Source organism: Dipodomys spectabilis, unplaced genomic scaffold (assembly GCF_019054845.1).
Source record: "Dipodomys spectabilis isolate Male_0828 unplaced genomic scaffold, ASM1905484v1 ptg000256l, whole genome shotgun sequence".
Taxonomy (NCBI): Eukaryota; Metazoa; Chordata; class Mammalia; order Rodentia; family Heteromyidae; genus Dipodomys; species Dipodomys spectabilis.
In genome coordinates, this window is record NW_024870933.1 from 580,500 (window position 1) to 602,229 (window position 21,730).

The window sequence follows — 21,730 nt, forward strand, 5'->3', positions numbered from 1 at the left end:
ATAACTATTCAGGGAGAGATTTATGCTGTATTTAGATTTAAATTACTATTTCATGGAAATATAGTATTTAATGAGTAAAGAAATTTCAAGTATGTCACAAAAAATTAAAAGAATAAAAAGGAAATTAGAAAATCATTCTAAAATATCTTAGCTTACATGTGCACAAAACAGAGAAACAAACCCCACAAAGTGTTGATAAAATAACAAGCTTTAGATTTATTCCTATGTGCAATAAGAAATCACTAAAGATTATAGCCTCAACGTTTTGCAGATATGAATATGATTAAGAAAAACAAATTTGTAGTAGCATTCCTGTCTTTAAAACAGAAATAAGAAAACACACTCAAACTAGCATTTTTTATTATTTCCATTTTAGTCACTGTTTGCTATTTTTAAAGATTGTTCTGAAGTGGCAAATTGATTGGAAACCTTTTACTTTTTCTTCCCTATCCATCAGAATGACTTCTTGCATAATTTTAGTTCTAAGTTTTTCTGCCAGCTGATGACCAAGATCATGATGGATGCAGTTAACCTTTTAGATTTGTGAACTGAAATAGAGAACTGCAGCCTCTGTTTTATCATATAGATTGTATCTAGTCTTCTATTCATAAATCTACAATTACACAGGTAAAATCAATTTTAAATAGTAATTGTCAGCACAGTGAGTTTTTTTGGTCAAGCAAATAGATGTGATTATTTAAAACAAATTGAGGAAACACGTTTATTCATAGCCAAAGTAAAATAAATGATAAATTTAAACTTAAACCAAAGATATTTCTTAGACTATGATTCAGAAAGCTTTTGAATTTTAGCATTAGGTGATACATAATTACTTGCTGATATATAATTACTTGCCTTTATAACTTTCTCCATGTGAATCACAATCTTCAGCATGCCAAAAGTTGACTGACACTGTTCTACGTACATTTTAGTGTCAAGGTTAAACCATCAGTAAACAGAATGTCCTACCCAAATAAGAACATTTATTTACTAGTATCTGTTATCTTGGTTGAGAGTATTAGAGCATCAAAGTATGCTCGATAAGAAATGTTCTCATTACCTTGCTCTTGTGATTGTAACTTCTTTGTGCAGTATTTTCACAATAAAAAAAAACTTATTTAAAAAGTTTTAAATTTTAGTGATTAAAGAACCATAACTTACTTTAGGCATTACCAATAGTATGTTGATGTCAAAGATTACATAAATGATAATGTTAACAACTAAGATGTCAAAATTGGGATGATCTAACATGATGATCATTGATGGGCATTAATTAGTCTTAGATGTATAAAACTGATAGATATTGTGAAACCTCTGTTCTTTGATTAATGTTTCTTGCATAATTTTCCTTTGAAATCCTGGTAGTAACTGTGAGAAAATCAGGAACATTTTTTTCGAAAAATGAAAAAAGTCATATATTGAAAGATCATATCACTTTGCTCTTTTATGACATTATTATATCATATCTTTTATGCATAACAGATTTCAAAATATTTCTACTTCATTATCTCATTATGGAAAAGAAAGGTCACTATATAAGCAATTTAGAACAGAATTTCAATTCTTATATGAAATAAACTAACCTTGAGTAAGTCTTCTAAGTTTCCTGAATTTTTATTTCTTTACTTACGAATTAGAGTTTCAGTAGATCACATCTTGGATTTTTTTTTGTTCTCCAATTATTGTTTCTGTCTCTGTCTGTCTCTTGCCTCTCTCTCTCTCTCTCTCTTTTTCTGTCTCTCTCCATCTCTGTCTCTGTCTCTCTCTGTCTCTCTCTTATTGTGTGGGTTCTGAGGCTTGAAGTCAGAGCATGGACAATGTCCCTGAGTTTTTTGTTAAGACTGGCACTCTACCACTTAAGTCATAGTTGTGCATCAGGCCTTTTGGTGGTTACTTGGAGATCAAGAGTCTCATCAACTTTCCTTTTCCTATAGGCTTCAAATCTCATTCCTCGGATCTCAGCTTTCTGAGGCATGAGCCTCAATTATTGTTTTTATTCCTAAAACCTCACTCATAATCTACATTGCACAAAAGATAAGATAAATAACTTCTACTTCGAAAGTATTTCGCTTTATATTGAGAAGCTTTGTCAGATATATAGTTGGAAATGCTGCACTTAGAATAGTAGTGATTCTTACTAAATGTTGTACAACTTTTGAAGGCCTATGCTAATATTTAGTGTCATAAAGCTGATTTGGCTAATTTGAAAAATTATTATCCTGAACAAAGTGATATTTACACTTTAAAAGTCATCAATATCAGAATGTATTATATTCATAAACTACTTTGTTGAATGGCAACTACTTTGTACAGCTACTAAAAGGTAAATGACCACAAACAATATTGAGGAAAATATGACTTCAAATACATAATTTAATTGAAAAAAGCCATCACGATTTTAATTTAAATATTTATTTTCAAAACAAATACACAACTTGTATTGGAAACATGCTCATTAGCTAACAGCTAATCAAATAAAATACTGTCATCTAAGACATCGTTACCCATGAATTATTATTTTTTCCCTCTATTTGGATATATACATATATTTTCAGCTAATATTTTAAATTTGATAATAAAGATACTATTCATTTATTGTTTCATTTTACTCTGTTTCCTTATATCCTACACAATAATATTCTGGTTCTCTTTTGGTAAATACTGCTTTATCAATATTTTCAAACAAAATAATTGGAAAGTTACATGTTTACCTATGACTTGTACATTGCCTCTGTAATGATCAGAGGTTGTTCATACAGGAAGATCTGAGGTTTTGTCTGATAAATCCATCTATGTTGAAGCAATCACAACTAAGACTGGAGAAGAAATGAGAACTAAATTGGGAACTGCCTTCAGCATCTTAATCACTATTAAACTCTTTTACACTACCCCACCAAACAAAATGAAAGCAAACACATGTTAGTGTTGACACAGCATAAACTGGACTATGTGTATCTGAAAGGAATCATTTTATTTTTCTTCTCAGCGTGCATGAAATTAACATCCAAATCTTCTGAAAGCAGGGATCGGATTTTTAAATTTCAATGTTATTGTAAAGACAATGTTTCAAAGGGGTTACAGTTACATAAGTAAGGGAATGAGCACATTTGTTTATGAAAAGTGTTACCCTTTCCTTCATTTTCTCCCACTCTCCTTTCAACTCCTCTCCCCCCTACCACATTGTAAAGTTCATTTACAATGTGGTGAGTGTCACTGTTGCATTGGTTCATCCTTTTCCTATTGTTTCTGTGGTTCCCCTTCTCTTCCCTAAATCAGATCAACTTATATACAAGACAAAGTGCACAGAAATAATAATAAATAAAAACCCAGTGACATGGAATAAACCAAAGGAGAAAAGAAAGAAAAAATAGTAATCACAAATAGTACACAAAACACAAAACAAAAACAACAAAACCTCTTGTTTCCATTTCTTGGAGTTCATTTTGATAAGCAGAGAGATCTGATTTTGTGTGTATTTTCTGGGGTCAATCATTTTGATCCTGACCTTAATTTTTAAAGAGTCCTATTTATAACTAACTTTGCACTTTCCCCTTCATATTAGTGACCATCTTTATAATGTAAGAATGTAGAAGACAAGTTTTTCTTGTCTGTTTCCTTTACTGTGCTTCCGAGGTCAACCCAGGGCCCTCATATGTTGTAGGCATTCTATATATCCATTAAATCAGCACATATAAAATTACCTCTAGGTTGATTTTCATTCAAAAGGGGAAAAAAAACCACGAGTATCTTTTATAATCTCTGCTATTACATAAACATCTGTGAGAAGGAATAATTCAATTGAGGCTTTTTTTCGGGGGCGGGGGGGGGGGGGGGGGGGTGGGTCCAGTCGTGGGGCCTGAACTTAGGGCCTGGGCGCTGTCCCTAAGCTCTTCAGCTCAAGGCTAGCACTCTACCACTTGAGCTACAGTGCCACTTCCGGCTTTTTTCTTTTTGCTTATTTGGTGCTGAGGAATCGAACCCAGGGCCTCAGGCATGCAAAGCAAGCACTCTACCACTGAGCCACCTTCCCAGCCCCAAATTGAGGCATTTTTAAGAGATTATTTTACCTGCATTAAGGATAGACTCACAACATTTAAGAGTTGGATGTTTCTTTTTGTTATTTCAACATCTCATTGCAAAATGGAGTTTTTAAAATAAAGACGAAACAACATATACTCCTGGTAGCTATCATGATGTGTTCATAGAAAGTTTTGTATTTCTTTTTCCCTTTTAAGTCATATGTTGTTTTCACTATTACATTGTTACAGATAAGACAAATACAACAACTATGTTTCTCCTTTTCTTTCTCCAGCTTCTCAGTCTTGTTGATGATTATTCTTTTCTCCTCTTTCCTTCCTCCCAACTCCCACATGTGCTTCCTTTTTTCTGATTGCATGCTTTTGCCTCCATACAATCAAAATACATTTGACATGAATGATGAAAAATATAACTAAGGGGGTGAGGGAGGGTCAGGGACCAAGGGACTTGAACTCAGGTCACCATCTTTACACTGCAGTCTGTGTTTTTGGATTTACAGAGGTGAAGCGTTGACCTAGAAGTACAGTGTATGGAACACACTACTACAGCTTTAAGCTGTGGAGGTTTATCAAAAAAAAAGAACAGAAACAAAGGCAAGCAGATGGCTAAAGATGAAGGTCACATCAGATTGAGAAGTTTGTCAAAATGTGATGACACAGGTAATCTGTAAACTGTTATTGCGCCTAGCTGGAGGTGCTGAAAAACATTTTGAAATTACAAAAAACACGGGAGTCGCCAGCACAGCGGCAGGAATGATAGCCCGGAGTGGTTCTGGTCTATGGATGAATGCCAGATGTGGAAAGCGACATATCTGGAATTAATGATATTAAACATGCTTTTCTTTTATGCTCAATAATAACTCTATTATGATTGATACAAACCGCAGACACTTTATCTAGTACAAATGGAATCGTCTGTCATTGACTATATTAAATCATCAATTTCTGCATGATGAGGATCGTTTAGGGTAACTAATCATCTGTCTCGTTCTGAAGTCTTTAAGGCTGATCAGATAACGTTTTGAATACTGCCTGAGCAACCATGACAATCTAACCCTTCCATGTAAGGATTGAGTGGGGCCCATTATGCCGTCAAAGCCTGTGGAAATATCACAGCTCTTTCTCTACATAATACCCTGCTGTAAATAAATCACTCTCCACCGCAAACTTTATTGATCACAAGCTCTTCCATGCTTGTGTCGAGTGAAGTCTCTACAGAATAAAATGCTGCTTTATATTTTGTCTTGTCAAAATATTAAACGGCTCTGTCAAGCAGAGTCAGGCTAGCCGTGATGGTGTAATTCTGCTGTAGCCCTTCTCATTCCTTCCTTCTATCTCAGCTGCCAAGCTTACAAAGCAGGACTTTTTTTCATATATATATATATATATGTATATATATATATATATATACATATATATATATACACACATACATATATATATATATATATATATATATACTTTCCAATTATAGTCTCATAAGATTATGAAGCTTTAAGATAAAGTGTCCTAATTTACGGTAGTGGAGTTCTGAATTACTAGGAAGGTGACTGTTAGATAAAACAGCATTTCTTATAAAGAAAAAAAAAAAGATAACCTGGCTGGCTTATTTATATACACAGCTTTAATGGGCAATGGGAGTTACCCTGAAAATAAAATCTCTTTTATTTTTTTTTCTTGTAAAATAGAGGGAGGGCAGGGTAGAATCTAAACTAATTTGCACTCAAGTGGTTATTATTCATACTTATAAAATAATGTGTTAGGATCTAAACCAGCTTGCAGGTCCCAGAGAGGAATACCGAGTTAAAACTAAAATCCACCATTAGTACAACACATGTTGGCCAAATGGCATGAACAGGGTATCTAGCTACTAAGTGGTACCACATAATGTAACATGTTTGTGGCAACTCCAAGAAACAACAAACAGGTTAAATGCATAATTTACTACCTGCTAACATTAAATTTCCTGAGCAACATATGGTTTTAATGTAATCTTCAAGCAGTTTCCTCCTTTGTCCCTTGTAAACGGATAGAGTTTTGCTTTCAGGAGAGCAGTGCAATAGACTGAAATCACTTAAGAGACGAGTATAAGATTTAGTGTACTAGGCCATTAGTGCTTCTTGGAGGACACTGGGTTTGATCTTTATTCCCTTCTAGAAGATCATTAACTCTCTTAGACGTTTAGCAAATAACCTCTTCCAAGGCTTAGAAGATTTTATACACCATTGTGGGAGAGCATTCTGCAGTTCTCTTGCCTGTTTTTGAGCGAGATATTTATGGAAGCTTCTATTTGGCCATTTATAAAAAGAAGTTAAGCTGTACGATGAATTGTTAATCCTAGACAGGGAATTTATTTTGGAGGCATAAAAGTTGGACACCACAAAGACTACAAGTGCGAGTGTAGCTGCGGACCTTTGTGAACCACTCTGTTCCTGTTTCTCAGAGATGCCAGTGAAGACAGAATCAATTTTGAGTTTAGGAACAGGGCTAAATCCACTGTTATATTTCAAAGAAGCAAGTAAACAGTTTTTTATGGTAATAAACTTGAACTATTAACAGCCTTGATTTAATTCAAGTTCTAGTTCATTTCCATCATCCCTTTACCTATAAGTTCTTTTTTTCTTTTTTTAAAGAATAGGAATGGGCAATACAGCACAAATACAGTGGTGTCAATGTTCAACTATTTTTAAAGAGAGAGAGATAACTTGTTAAATTTATTGACTTATTTGATTTTTTAATTATAACCATTTCCTTGTAAATAAAAATGTATTGTTTTGTGGATAAAGTGAATTTGGAATGTTTATTTGCAGATTTGTGTTTATCCGATTTTGCTGAAAGTTAGACATATTACCCTTCTTTATTCAGTAAACATTTACTAAATCTTTCTACTTACCAGGTATGCCTTCTCTGACCAGAAGCAGCCCCTGACTTCCAGCAGCCCTGAGTTTATTGAGGGAGATAATGCCTGCAAACAAGTAACAACAGGGAAGTCTGAAAAAGACAGGGTATAAGTACCTCCCACATATTCTTGGCTTTTGCTTAGTGCTTAACCATAAAATGTAGGTTAGTTATTCTTCATACAGCAGTTCCACAGACAACTGTAGTTTATGCCTGCTAATTTCCTTGTAATAGCTCTTTGAGTTCTCTCCCTTCACTGATTTCAAATCAGGTGGAACTGACCTTACTCTCCCACCCTTGCCCATCAAAAGGTGGGATATTGTGCAGGACTCATAGATATGGGCATCACAACCTTCTACCTATGGTTATTCATTCAGGGAAAGATGATAGTTACAGTTGGAAAGGGGCAGAGTCAAGTTTTCATCCAGGCAGATGGCCTATTGCATGCTAATTTCTCTCTCTCTCTCTCTCTCTCTCTCTCTCTCTCTCTCTCTCTCTCTCTAGCTCTAGCTCTGTTTCTTTCTCCTGTCTTTATTTCTCTGTCTGTCTCTTATGTCTGACTCCTATGTAGGGAGAAACTGGATGAGTGAAATATTGAAGATAAAGAGACTCAAGCCAGGCCAGAGACATTATTGTTGACACTTTTACTGAAACATTAATTTTCTCCTGATTTGCTAAACTGATATGATGGGGAAAATTCAAGTGCTACTATTACTGAAAATAGAGCCTCCTCACTCCCTCCCAAAAGGCAATCAAACATGGAGGAAGGCACAGATGAAAGAGATGAATAGAGGAAGAGTAAAATGGCACAGATTAAATGTGGTGGGGGATGTCATTTGATCCCCTACATAAGACCTTCTTCACAAATACACCCCTAGATTTTCAGTGATAAGAGCCAATTGCAATAAACTGAAACTAGTTTGAATTAGGTTTCTTTTTGTTAATTAATAGGACTGTTAATTTGTACTTACCTTGGTATTGGATCAATGACTTTTTTTTGATTTGCATCAAAAAGATAATTGTACAATATAGTTGCTATTAGAGAATCTATAAAGTGTATAATCTAAATATTTGTTTTCCCTTTATTTAGTGAACTAGCTTCTGAGTTCTCCTTATCTTCCCCTGAAGATACTAGGGAGAGTATATAAATTCCCTTTGACATAAGAAGGTATCATTTAATATCCTGTAAAGTAACTCTTCTTCAGGTACCAGCTATCACGGCATACCTGAAAGTGTTAATGTGGTTTCCTTGAGTTCCTAGTGCACGCCCAGGGAGTAGCTTACTTAATGGGAGAATCTAGGTCAATGTGCATGACTGAAAATAGCTTAACAGTGAATCAAATAGGAAATGAAAAAATAACAAGGATAAGATTCTAGCCATGAGATACCCTGACTGGACTGATATGGAGGCTAAAATCAAGCATCCTCGGTCTTAGGATATGTGAACTGATCAGCACAATTTGTTTTCTACCAGTCTTATTGAGATATCTTAAGATTGTGTATTTAGATTCAAGGTTAGTCAAAGAGGCTGCCAAAAAGTCAGAATTTTGCTCCACATAAAGGCCAGAGTAGAGTTGGGAGGGAAACTAAAGGCTTCTAGTTAACTGATGTTGTACCTCTAGGCAATTTTAACTTTTAGTTCAGGATTGCATTACATTTCTTCTGAATTTCATTTCCTAAGGTTAATAATTTGACTGTATAAAGAAAACTTAAACACTTTCACTATTCTGAAATGTAATAAACAGAGGGATCATACAGGCAGGTGAACAAAGCTTGAGTCATGCCTCCAGATCTTTTGTCTTTAGTTACTTTTCAGATAAGATCTTGCTTTCATTCATGGCAAGACTTGGACTGTTACCTTTCTATTTCTGCCTGTAGCATAGCTGAACCTAGAGTCATGAGCTGTTCCTGGTCCAAAACATTCTTTTTTATTTTCGAAAATGTGACTTCATGCCACATAACGCTGGATCATGCATGTAATCCTATCTACTCAGGAGGCTGAGATCTGAGATTCCAGTTTGAAGACATTTGAGGCAGGAAAGTCTTTGAGACTTAAGCATCAAAGGTATGGAAATGGAGTGGTAGCTCATGTGCTAGAGTACTAGACTTAGTACAACAGCTCAAGGATAACATCCAGGCCTTGAGCTGAAGTCTTAGGACTGGCATGTGCATGTGTACATGCATGGGTGTGTGCACACACACAAATAACTTCAAGTTGATTTGATAATCAATTTTTAAAATAAAAATGCTTAAATGTTTGTTAACACATAACAAAATTTTATTGTAGGAAATAATTTACCAATAAGCTAAGATTCACAAAGTAATTTTAAGTAAAATGTAATAACATGTAGTAACAGATTGTTTAAATTTTTTGCTAATACAAGATATGATTACCAGTTGGCAATAATAATAAATGGCATACTATCATCCTTGCTTGGCAGTGTCTTATTTATACCATAATCATAAAGTCAATTCTTTTAAATCAAATTTAGCAAATAAATATTTTTCCCATGGGGGGTTATTTGACAAACTACTGATAAATATTGTATGCTAAAAAGAGTTCTTCATGATTTGGTTGCTACAACCATGGAGATTTCAAGCTAATTGTGTCTTTGGTGGTTGGTGACAAATGGGGCAAAGAGGCAGTAGTGTATGCTATTAACAATAGCATAAGGTAAGCTGAAGTGTGCACTAAATAAAAGCACAGGTGCTAAGGGAGACAAAGGAATGAGTAATTTTAATTAAGAGACTCAGGCATCCTCTTGTGAAAGTAATTTTTACATTGAATAATATACAAGTGTTTGAGATAGGAAGTAGGTATTCTAAGTTGAAAGACACAATCAGAGGCATGCAAACACAAGAGTATATGTTCTGATTGGGGAACACTGAGTCAGTCTGGTATGGTTGAAGTTGAAGAGGAAGAGGAAGAGGAAGATTAATGAATAATTATGAGAGTATGCCGTGTCTAGATTATTCGATATCTTAAGCAGGATTTTGAGCATTTTTCTGTTCGCAATGGTGATGCATCAATAAGAACTGACATGAAGCCAGGTGCCAGTGGCTCATGCCTATAATCCTATCTATTCAGTAGGCTGAGATCTGAGTTCAGGGTTCAAAACCAGCCTAGGCAGGAAAGTCTGTAAGACTCTTATCTCCAATAAACCACTCAAAAACCAGAAGTGGGGCTGTGGCTCAAGCAGTAGAGTGCTCGCCTTGAGCTGAAGAGTACAGGGACAGTGACCAAGCCCAGAGTTCAAGCCCCATGACCAACCAAAAACAAACAAACAATAAAAAAGAACTGACATGATTTAGTCTGAAACTTTTGAAAATTATTGTCAGTTTAATAATGGTAGATAATATGTATTAAGTATTTATTATGTTCATATACTCTTGTCCTAAGGAATGCATATTAACTCATTTCAGATCTCCACAGACCCACAGATAGGGTACTAATCACTATTATACATTCTATTGTCCCTCTTTTCCATTACAACACAGAAGTTTAAGGAATTTAAGTATAGAGATACAGCTAGGAAATGAATGAACAAGGTTTTTGTTCTCAAGCAGGAAAGATTTGGGGTATATGCTATGGACAGCAGATAGTTAAAAAATGCTTTATTAACTGTCTCTCGATATATCTAGTGTAGAGGATATAGTAACTTAAGTAAAATATTGGACTTGAGAAGCAGGAGGATTGTGAGTACAAAGCCATCTTGGGCTACATAGTGAGACCCCATGTCAATAAACAAAAATATTGGAGGTAGGAAGAGCACTCAGTAAATCTGGGAAAATGATTAAAGACTGGACATGAAGTTAGTATTGAAATGGAGAAACACATTTGAGAAACATTGCAGAGAAAGAAGCAATCAATATGAGCAATATATTGGGCCTCAGAAAGAAAGAAAAGATTTCAAAGGCAGAGGAAGAAGCTGCATGCTAGTGACAGTGATAGGGAATGAAAGCAGTATAGGTTAGAAGGGAATTGATAATGTATTTGTTGTTTAAGGTATGATTTATCTGTCTACATAGTAAGGTAGGTGTTGGAGGTCAAAGTCTGTTATCCAGTAGAATTACCAAATATCAGACTTATATAAACATATATAAATTTTCATAGTCATTCAACTATCTGCTGAGTTCTCTGTTAGAGACAAAAATGGTGAATGTGTAAAAATAGACTTTGCCTTTATAAAGCTTACCATGTGGGAAAGATACTAAATCACGCACAAGGATCACATAACTTATTAGTTCTGGGAAGAAAAATTAAGGAGTAGCTTCAAATATGATTGTAATTTCATTTTATTTTGAGAATCAGAAAAAATAAACATTTAATTAAAATATTTAATTTTATCATGAACCTGAAGAGTAAGAAGGAATTGTCATAGCTAAGTTGCTGGTTCTGTATTCTAATCAGCATATGTAGAATTTCTGAGGTGAGAGTGAGTCATGAGCATTCAAAAAGCTCAAAGATAAGAGTGACTAAAGCTTATAGAATAAAAAAGATAAAATGGTGAAAGGAGTCAGAGACTAGATCATAAAAGACTCTGAAAGCCATGTTAAAATTTTTATTCCAAATGATGAAAAATAGAGGTAAATGTAAGCAGAGAAGTGTCATGATATATTTGTGTCATACTGTGTCTGTTAGGAAGAAGGATGGATAAAGTGGTAAAAAAAAAAACAGTTTTGTTAGGAGATCAAGTTGATAATACTTGTGAACAATGAGAGAAATTGGACTAACATGGTCGTATTGTATTACAAAAGCAGAAGACTTTTAAAGGTTTGGCGATGAATTATATATGGAAAGAGAAAAGAAAAAAATTGAAAAATGACTTTCAAATTTCTTGTCAGAACAATTCATAAAACTGTTTCCAGGGGCTGGGAAGATGGCTCAGTGGTAGAGTGCTTGCCTTGCATGCATGAGGCCCTGGGTTCAATTCCTCAGCACCACATAAGCAAAATGAAAAAAGCCAGAAGTGGCGCTCTGGCTCAAGTGGTAGAGCAGTAGCCTTGAGCTGAAGAGCTGAGGGACAGCGCCCAGAAAAAAAAAATGTTTCCAATCTCAAATAAAATTATAGAGATTTTATTATTGCCAACTAGGAAAATTTAGGGATATTCAGATTTATTTTTAAGATATAAGTTTAAGGTGCCTAAAAGAATTTCAGTTATCCAGAAGCAGTGGCTCAAACCATTGTAAATCTAGCTACTCAGGGGGCAGAGCCCAGAAGGATCATAGCTTGAGACTAGTCTGGAGAAAAGTTTGTGAGACCTCTTTTTAACCAATAAAAGTTGGGTGTGGTGGTAAACACCTATTATTCCTGCTATATATAAGAAGCATAAACTGGAGGATTGCAGTCCCAGGTGATTTCACAAAAATGTGAGACCCTATATCAAAATTGATTGAAGCAAAAATGGTCTGTGTATGTGGCTCAGGTGATAGAGTGCCTGTCTAACAAGGATCCAGTTGAAGCAAACCTATGGATAATTAATCATGTTTTTGAAGTACGAATGCAGGCCATGGACAGTTATGATGATAAGTCAACTCAAAATAGATGTAGGATATAAACAATATCTAATACTATGAAAATTACTAAGATTGTTAAAATAAATAGAAAGTGAGCCAGGCACCTGTGGCTCACTCTTGTAATCCTAGCTACTCAGGAGGCTGAGATTTGAGGATTGCTATTCAAGCCAACCCTGGCAGGAAATTCTGTGATACTCTTATCTCCAATTAAGAACCAGAAAACCAGAAATGGAGCTGTGGCCCAAGTGGTAGAGTGCTCACCTTGAGCTGAAGAGCACAGGGACAGCACCCAGGCCCAGAGTTCAAGCCCCACAGCTGACAAAAAACTAACTAACTAACTATCTAACTAACAAAATAAATAAATAAACAAATAAATGGAAAATGAAGATATCTGAAGACCTGTGAAGCATCAACATTTAGAGATAGATCAGTGGGAAATGTGATTTTAGCCAAAGGGAACTTAGAAGTATTTACACAAATATGCAATTTATAAGGGAATTGGAAAGGAATGGAAAAGAAGCAACGAAGACTAGCTTTGTTTTGGTAAGATATATAAAGGAGGGAATGTGTGGGCAGGACAAGGTCAGCTGGATTTAGAGATGTGAAGAGGAAAGATAAAGATAATTGTCTTTTGACTTCTTTTATTTCCCCTGTGAGGAAGATGAGGCTAGGTCACATCCTGAAGTAAAATCCTTTTTGTTTGTTTGTTTACTCGTTTGTTTTATTGTAAAGATGCTGTACAGAGGGTTACAGTTACATGAGTAAGGCAATGAGCACACTACTTGTCAATCATTGTTATCCTTCCCTTGTTGTCCCACTATCCCTTTCCTCCCCTACTTCTCCCACCCCCACGAAGTTGTAAAGTTCACTTCAGACATAGCGTCTTGTGAGTATCCTTGTTGCAATGGGTCATACTTCGCCCTTGTTTCAGCATTTTGTTATTCCCCTTCCCTTCCCCCAAAGATAAATGTATATATAGACACAGGGAACCAGAATCAAAGACAGTGATTGCCAGGGATAAACCAATGGAAAAATAAAATAAAATAAAAGGAAAGGAAAGAACTAGATACAGACTGGTGGCAAACAACCATGTCTTGGTGTACATTTCAATTAGCATCATTTTTTATGGTTATATGTACATAGCTATTGAGCTACTATGATTCTCTGCCAGGATTATACTAGACATACACTAGTTATTATAAATGAAGGAAACTATGGAGCTTATTTTTGGGGGGTCAGGCTTACTTTACTTAATACGATTTTTTTCCAAGTCTTTCCATTTCCTTACAAAAGGGGTGATGCCATTCTTTTTGATGGAAGCATAGAATTCCATTGTGTATATATACCACATTTTCTTGATCCATTCATCTACTGAGGGACATCTGGGTTGATTCCATATTTTAGCTACGGTAAATAATGCTGAAGTCAACATCATTGTGCTGGTAGCTTTAGTGTGGCCTTGCTTGTGATCATTTAGATAAATGCCCAGGAATGGGATTGCTGGATCATAGGGGAATTCTATGTTTAGTCTTTTGAGGAACCTCCATACTGCTTTCCAGAGTGGTTGAACCAGCTTACATTCCCACCAACAGTGTAGCAGCATTCCCTTTTGGCCATATCCACACCAGCATCTGTTATTTGTTTTTGTGATAATGGCCATTCTAACTGGGATGAGGTGGAATTTCAATGTAGTTTTGAGTTCCATTTCTTTTATGGCCAGAGATGTTGAAAATTTCTTCATATATCTATTTGTCATTCTTATTTCCTCTCTAGAGAAGTCTCTTTTTAATTCTTCAGCACACTTATTAATCTGGTGGTTGTTTGAGGATTTTTTTGAGAGGGTTAACATTTTTGAGCTCTAGGTATATTTTTTTTGGGGGGGGGGTCCGGTTGTGGGGCCTGAACTCTGGGCCTGGGCATTGTCCCTCAGCTCTTCAGCTCAAGGCTAGCACTCTACCACTTAAGTCACAGCGCCACTTCCGGCTTTTTTCTTTTTGCTTATGTCGTGCTGAGGAATCAAACCCAGGGCCTCAGGCATGCAAGGCAAGTGCTCTACCACTGAGTCACCTTCTCAGCCCCCTCTAGGTATATTTTTGATATGAGACCCTTGTCTGTTGTATAGCTAGTGAAGATCTCCCAATCTGTGGGCTTTCGATTTATGTTGCTAGTATGTCCTTTGCCATGCAGAAGCTGCAATTTAATGTGATCCCACTCTTTCTTAATGTTATCCACTCTTTCTTTGATTTGTTGTGTTTCTGGATCTTTATTTAGGAAGTTTCCACCTGCACTGCTTAGAAGCCCTAGCATATCTTCTATCCCTTCTTGTAATGTTTTCAGGGTATCTACTCTTACCTTGGGGTCTTTGATCCATTTGGAGTTGATTCTGGTACAGAGTGATATATAAGGATCTAGCTTCAATTTTCTACATGTGTATAGCCAATTCTACTAGCATTTGAAAAGGCTGTCTTTCTTCCATCTGATAATTTTGGCTCCCAAGATTCCGCAGCGATAGGTCTGTGGGATCATGTCTATGCCTTCAATTCTATTCCATAGATCCTCAGGCCTGTTCATGTGCCAGTACCAAGCTGTTTTTATAACTACAGCTTTATAATAAAGTTTGAAGTTTGGTATAGATATTCCTCTAGCACTGTTCTTCCTGCTGAGGATTGTTTTTGGTATTCAGGGTCTTCTATTTTCCCATATGAATTTTTGGATTGCTTCTTCTAGTTCATTAAAGAATGTTGTTGGAGGATGGGAAGGTGGCTCAGAGGTAGAGTGCTTGCCTTGCATGCATGAGCCCTGGGTTCAATTCCTCAGCACCACACAAGCAAAATGAAAAAAGCCACAAGTGGCGCTGTGGCTCAAGTGGTAGAGCGCTAGCCTTAAGCCGAAGAGCTGAGGAACAGCGCCCAGGCCCAGAGTTCAGGCCCCACGACCAGACCTCCTCCCCCCCAAAAAAAGAGTGTTGTTGGGATATTAATAGGTATTGCATTGAATTTGTAGATAACTTTGGGCAGTATTGACATTTTCACAATGTTAATTCTCCCAATCCAGGAGGATAAGAGGTTTTTACACTTTCTTAGATAGCCTTCAATTTCCTTTTTTAAGTTTTCACCATAGAGGTTCTTGACCTCTTTGGTTAAGTTTATTCCTAGGTATTTCTGTTTTTTAGAGGCTATTACAAAAAGAGTTGCTTTTTAAAATTTCAGCCTTGCTCTTCTTATTACTGGCGTACAGAGAAGCTACCAATTTTTATGAGTTAATTTTATACCCTGCTACTTTGCCAAAGTTTTGGATCAGGAGTCTATGGGATTCTTTAAGTGCAGAACCATGCCATCTGCAAAGAGGGAGAGCTTCACTTCTTCTTTCCCTATTTGGATCCCTTTTATGTTTGTCTCTTGCCTTATTGCTCTGGCTAGGAATTCCAATACAATATTGAAGAAGAGTGGAGAGAGTGGACATCCTTGTCTCATTCCTGATTTTAGAGTAAATGGCTTTAACCCTTTACCATTAAGTATAATGCTGGCCATAGGTTTGTCATATATGGCCTTTATTATATTGAGGAGCATTCCATGAATTCCTAGTTTCTCCAGAGCTTTAATTATAAAGGGGTGTTGGATCTCGTTGAATGCTTTTTCTGCATATCTTGAGATGATCGTGTGGCTCTTGTCCCTGCTCCTATTGATGTGTTGAATTGCATTAATTGACTAGCGTGTAGTGAACCAGCTTTGCATCCTTGGAATGAATCCTGTTTGATCATAATGTATGACTTTTTTGATTAGATGCTGTGGTCGGTTGGCCAGAATTTTATTGAGTAGTTTTGTATCAGTGTTCATTAAAGCGATGGCTCTATATTTCTCTGAAATACAAACACTTGAGAGTAAATGAAGTCTAAGTGTAGAACATATTGTAAATGGAATTTTGTGAATTCCTCAGGTTTAGGGAATGTATACATTTAGAGCCAAAGGAGGAAGTAAAAAATGTACAGAAGTAGACTAGATGAGCACAAAGTCAGAAGGAATCCAGGATTCACCGCAATAGAATGTTGACATCAGAAGAGCAGACAAAGGCAATTGGAGATCATTGTATTTATTTCTTAGGTTGGGATTAAATGGCAAGAGCTGTGCTAATTGCTTGGTGTGCATTAGCTCACAGCAAAACTACAAAAAATACAATAACTGTAGACAGACTATGTGACTTGCTTAAGCTCAAATAGTGAAGTGATAAAGACCAGTTCATAATAAAAGAAACAGAATTTGAAACCAATGAATTGCATCCTGTCACAAAAGGCTAACCTGTAGTGGGCCTTTGATATGGATTAGCATGTACTTTATTAAGCATTTTATTTATACAAGTACTTGTATTATTATGGGATACAGGAATAAAACAACCAACCCAAGGCAAATAAAAAGAGAACTTTAAAATTCCAATACTTTGCTAAGGCACACACGTGCAACACATTCCAAAGTCATAATAAGGTATTTTATAGAACCTATAAATAACATATTTATTAAGTGTTCTTAAATGAAAATGTAGAGATTGGATGGGGGTGGGGAGTTCAGTAATAGGTTGTTCCAGATGCTGGCCCCTTAGAAAGGATCAAGATTACAACTCTATTCTGAAGTAGCGTTACTATGTAGAATTGTAACACCTTCATTATTTGCTCACTGATTCAAATACAAAAAACTTTATTCACTAATGGCACATAAAAGTAAGAAATGAGAATATTTACCATTGGATCTAGTTATTTAAACTTCTACCAATATCTATATTCTATCTACTTTGTTTACATTTTTAAATTTATTTGTGCTATCTTCAAGTAGTTGTAAAAAAGGAATCAATTCAATGTATCACATTATGAGTACAATGTATCTTGATCAATGTCACCTATTTCATAATTATTTTTCTCTCTACCTGAAATCTACAAAAGATGTTTAAGAACATATTTGTGATGCCTTGTAGACACAAAATTGTAGTTTCTCTTTTAGAAAAGTATCTAAAATGTTTAAATAGAGGAATCATGTTTCCAGAGGTTGGTTGATTTGTTTCAGGCAAACAGTCCACATAAATAGTTTAAGGCAAGCATTCTGCCAGGTGTGAAGAAAAATCCAACTTAATATTGTTTAGGAAAGCATTATTTGCTAAGCAATGTGAAGTAGGAACTTCGAACTAATAGAAACTTTTGGGATGGATCTATCATTACACTTTGATTAGTAACTGTTTTTTATTGATCATCAAACACTTTAAAGTCACTCTCTCTCTTCCTCCTCTGTCTCCCCTATCCCATTCCTTTCTCCCTCTCTCTCTTTTTCCATTGAAATAAGATCAAGGCACTGAGAAAGGCTAAGGACATTTAGCATATTTTGGGAGTGAACATAAGTTTTTGTGTAGGGCAGACATCTTTATTGTTTTTTTATTGTGAAAATACTGTACAGAGGGGTTACAATTACATGGGCAAGATAATGAGTACATTTCTTATCAAGCATTGTAGCCTCCTCCTTTGTTTCCCCTTCCCATCCCTTCCCATCCTCCCCCTTCCCCGCCCTCACCAAAGTTGTAAAGTTCGTTTTTGACATAAGGACTTGTACATCTCATTGTTGCAATGGGTCCACCTGTATCCCTATTTAAACGATTTGTTTTTCCCCTTCTCCTCCACAAATTATACCAACATCAAATACAGTGAAAGCAGGGGTTATACCGTGGGGGAGGGACATACAAAGCAACATAGAAATAATCTTATAAATATGTTAGAAACAATCGCATGAAAGAAAAAAAAAACATTTGAAGACATATCTTAGGGTTCATTTCCCTAACATCAACTTATCTGACCTTTTCTGCTTGACTCAGACATATACTAGTTATTGCAAATAAGGGAAACCATGGGAACATCTTTATTCTTATATAGAGAACTTTTCTTGTTCGTTTTTAACCCTTTTAGAGAAAAGTAGTTTCCAAAAAGTCTTGTTCTATATAAAACTCCACAGTGGATATATGGCTAAGTTAGGCGAGAGTGGATTCGCTTGTCATTGTGAGCATTCGGACAGGCAGGGGATTTCAGTTCCAAATGAAATCAGCTAACTTGAAGTGAGTAAAGCTGCAGGTATAAAGGCTGACCCCACTACATGGAAATTTCTCTTCTGGTGACCCTTTCTTCTGCTGCTCAGACCTTCCTGATTTTAAAGCTGCGATTTCTGGGTATGTGTGGTGGGGAGAGGTAGAAATAGCTGGAAACAGTTAGAAAAAGGAATATGGGGGTGATTTTCCTATCCTTTCAAAATCTCCTTTAGAGCCTGGACATGTCAGGCCATTGCTAAATCCATCTGGTGTAGCATTCCTGACAGGCAAAATTACTGTCTTGGAGTTTGTCTGCACCAGGGCTTCTGTTTGAACTCCCTGGTAGCTGACATCCCTATAGAGTATGAAATCCACCACACTGGCTGTCAACAAGCTGGCAGCTTACTTTGGCTGTGCGTGTTACCTGCTGGGCTGTTCTTCCATAGTGCAGACTCCTGTGCAGTGATTTATCCTAGAAATAAACCTTGCAAATGAACCAGGAATGTCCTATACCCAACGAAGAGGATGATTCTAGCTCACCCGGGTCTTCCTTTCCTATTCTTCTGTGTCCTTAGGGCAAAGACCTAATAGGCTACCTTCTAATAATACATGGTTTTAGTCATCTTTCAGCTAACCCAAAGGTCCAGAAATAAAATAGATCATTTGGGTCCACTGTGTGAAGTGGCAACACTGGAGAGAGCAACAAATCGATAACTATTTATAAATAGATTTATCTGATTCATTTATCATCTAATGTGTGTGTCAGTGTGTGTGTATATACCTATTACTGCATGTTTATAGATATGTGTCTCGGATGAAATGCTTAAAAATGGAGAAAAATAAGCCCCAAAGATCTTAAGAAAAATATTAATGATGTATAAACACTGATGATAGATACTAGTCAGACACCATACATGCATCCCACCCTCAACACTGACTGACATTGAATGGAAGCGTGGCTGATTTGGGAATCTTTAGCAATGTATTAGAATTCTGCTCTCACAGCCACAGTGCCTGCTTCCTGCTCTGCCAAACACAACTGAAGTTTTTTCCTTTTCCCTTTCTCCTCCTCTTCTAGCTCTCCTTTTTCTTCTTAACACTTGCTCCTGGTCCTAGGATTGCAGTGAATGGCAGGGATGGCAGCAGGGAGAAAATTAGCAGCGGCAATGTTTGAGAGACAGACTCCGGCTGCTTCCTCCCATCACTTGGCTCCCACTTCTCCTCCCACCCTTCCCCCACCACCAGAAAGGCAATCAGAGATTAAGTGAAAGAGAAAAATATGCTACCGTGCTTTCTTTTTTTGAAAAAAAGAAGTCTATTTGTCTTACAGCTTGATAAAGTGCCCTAGCAGGTTATGTTTACTTAGGTCTTTTTCCTCCTTTTTGTAGCATTTGCTTATAAGCCCTGTGCTTCTGGAGCTTACCACGTAGATCCCTCAGGCTTGTCTCCACGCATTCTTAGCAAATTCCCTAGCATAGGACATGATGCTACTTGATAGAGGGCTTTTCCCCCTTTGGCATTCCTATTTAGCTCCTAGGAGTGGGATGGGTGGGCAGTGTTGTGTACACACATTAATTTTAATTTGGCTTACTCTGTTGGGACTATACCACACCTCTAGTCTTGCTTTTAGCTGTTTATTTTTAGAGATGGAGTACCATAGACTTTTCTTCCCTTATTGGCTTCAAACCCACAATCATCTAGATCTTAGCCTCTTGAGTGGTCATAATTATGGGCATGAGCCACCAGTGCTCAACTGAATTGTAACTATCTACACGTATGAATTATTAACAAAAGTTTGGGATGGAAATCATGCTTCTCTCTTCTATCTCATCTCAAAGTAAGTCACAGGATATTCATTGTAAAACTGTATGCTCCCCCTGTAATCCTATTACTATTTTATTTGTCACCATTTGTAAGCTAATCTTACATATTCAGAATATGTTTTTCTGGTTGTGCCTCCAGTCATAGATATTTCTTGAAAACACTTGGTAGTTAAATAGATTTGAACAAGCACATTACCTCCTCAAAACTTGGCATTTTAAGCTGTTAAATGAGAACAATGATAATATCTCATAGGTTTATCACATTGTCTCTTCTATGTATTACTTGCTTACCTGCTACATATGAAGTAGTCAGCCAATATTACTTTGCTTTTTTAAATTGTTTTTTAAATTTTTTGTGCTGGGATGAGGGCATGAACTCAGGGCCTGGCACTGCCCCTTAGCTTTTTCACTCCAAGTTAATGCTCTACCGCTGGAGCTACAGCTCTACCTCCAGCATTTTTTTTTTTCTTTTGTTTTGTTCTGGTTAATTGGAGATGAAAGTTTGAGAGACTTTCCTTCCCCAGTTGGTTTCAATCTCAGCATCCTGAGTAGCTAGGATTATAGGCATGAGACACTGGCACCTTATCTAATATTACTTTATTAAGACTGGAATCACTCCTAAAAAAATCATATGAAATGATCCCGTTTTTACTATTGAATAATATTAACATGATTGTGCAAATTTATACATATAAATTTTAGAGGTAAAATGACTTAATGCTAAATCTTATTATTATTTGTAATCAACAGTCTATATATACATTGTGCTTTAGAGATATCAAGGAAAAGTAAATCTTATTATTTCACTTGATCCTTCTTATGATCTCAAGACTTTATTCTTGTTTTTGTGCCAGTACTGGGACTTGAACTCTAAGCCTCATGCAGTCCCTTGGGTTTTTTTAATTTAAGGTTGGCACTATAACACTTGAACCACACTTCCACTTTGCTCTCAAGATTACAGATGATAAGATGAACTCCTGGAGCTTGAAAATCCAAATTTGAGAGCATGCATGTAACATCTGATCAAAGAGGAACAAGAATTCGGATCTTTAGAATCACTGTGTATTGATGTGTATTGATTTTAATGTAGGGAAAACAGGTGAAAAAGGATAAGCTTAGAGCAACAAAACAGGGTAGCTTTTTACCACATTCTTCTAAGTTTCCTGAAGGTAACCTTTTCTGGGCTGGGGCAGGCTTCACAAAGGTAAAGGTTCATACATAAACACTGTATAAAACGGAAGTTCCTGTCATAAAAACAATTCTAGATATTCTAAGCTTTGATGATGTATGTAAGCTCAATGAGACAGTTGCAAATTATTACATACTCATTGTCATTTCTCACCTTTTTTGGTAAGTACAGTTTTAGTAAGACATAGGTTCGCAATAGCTTATCCTAAAAA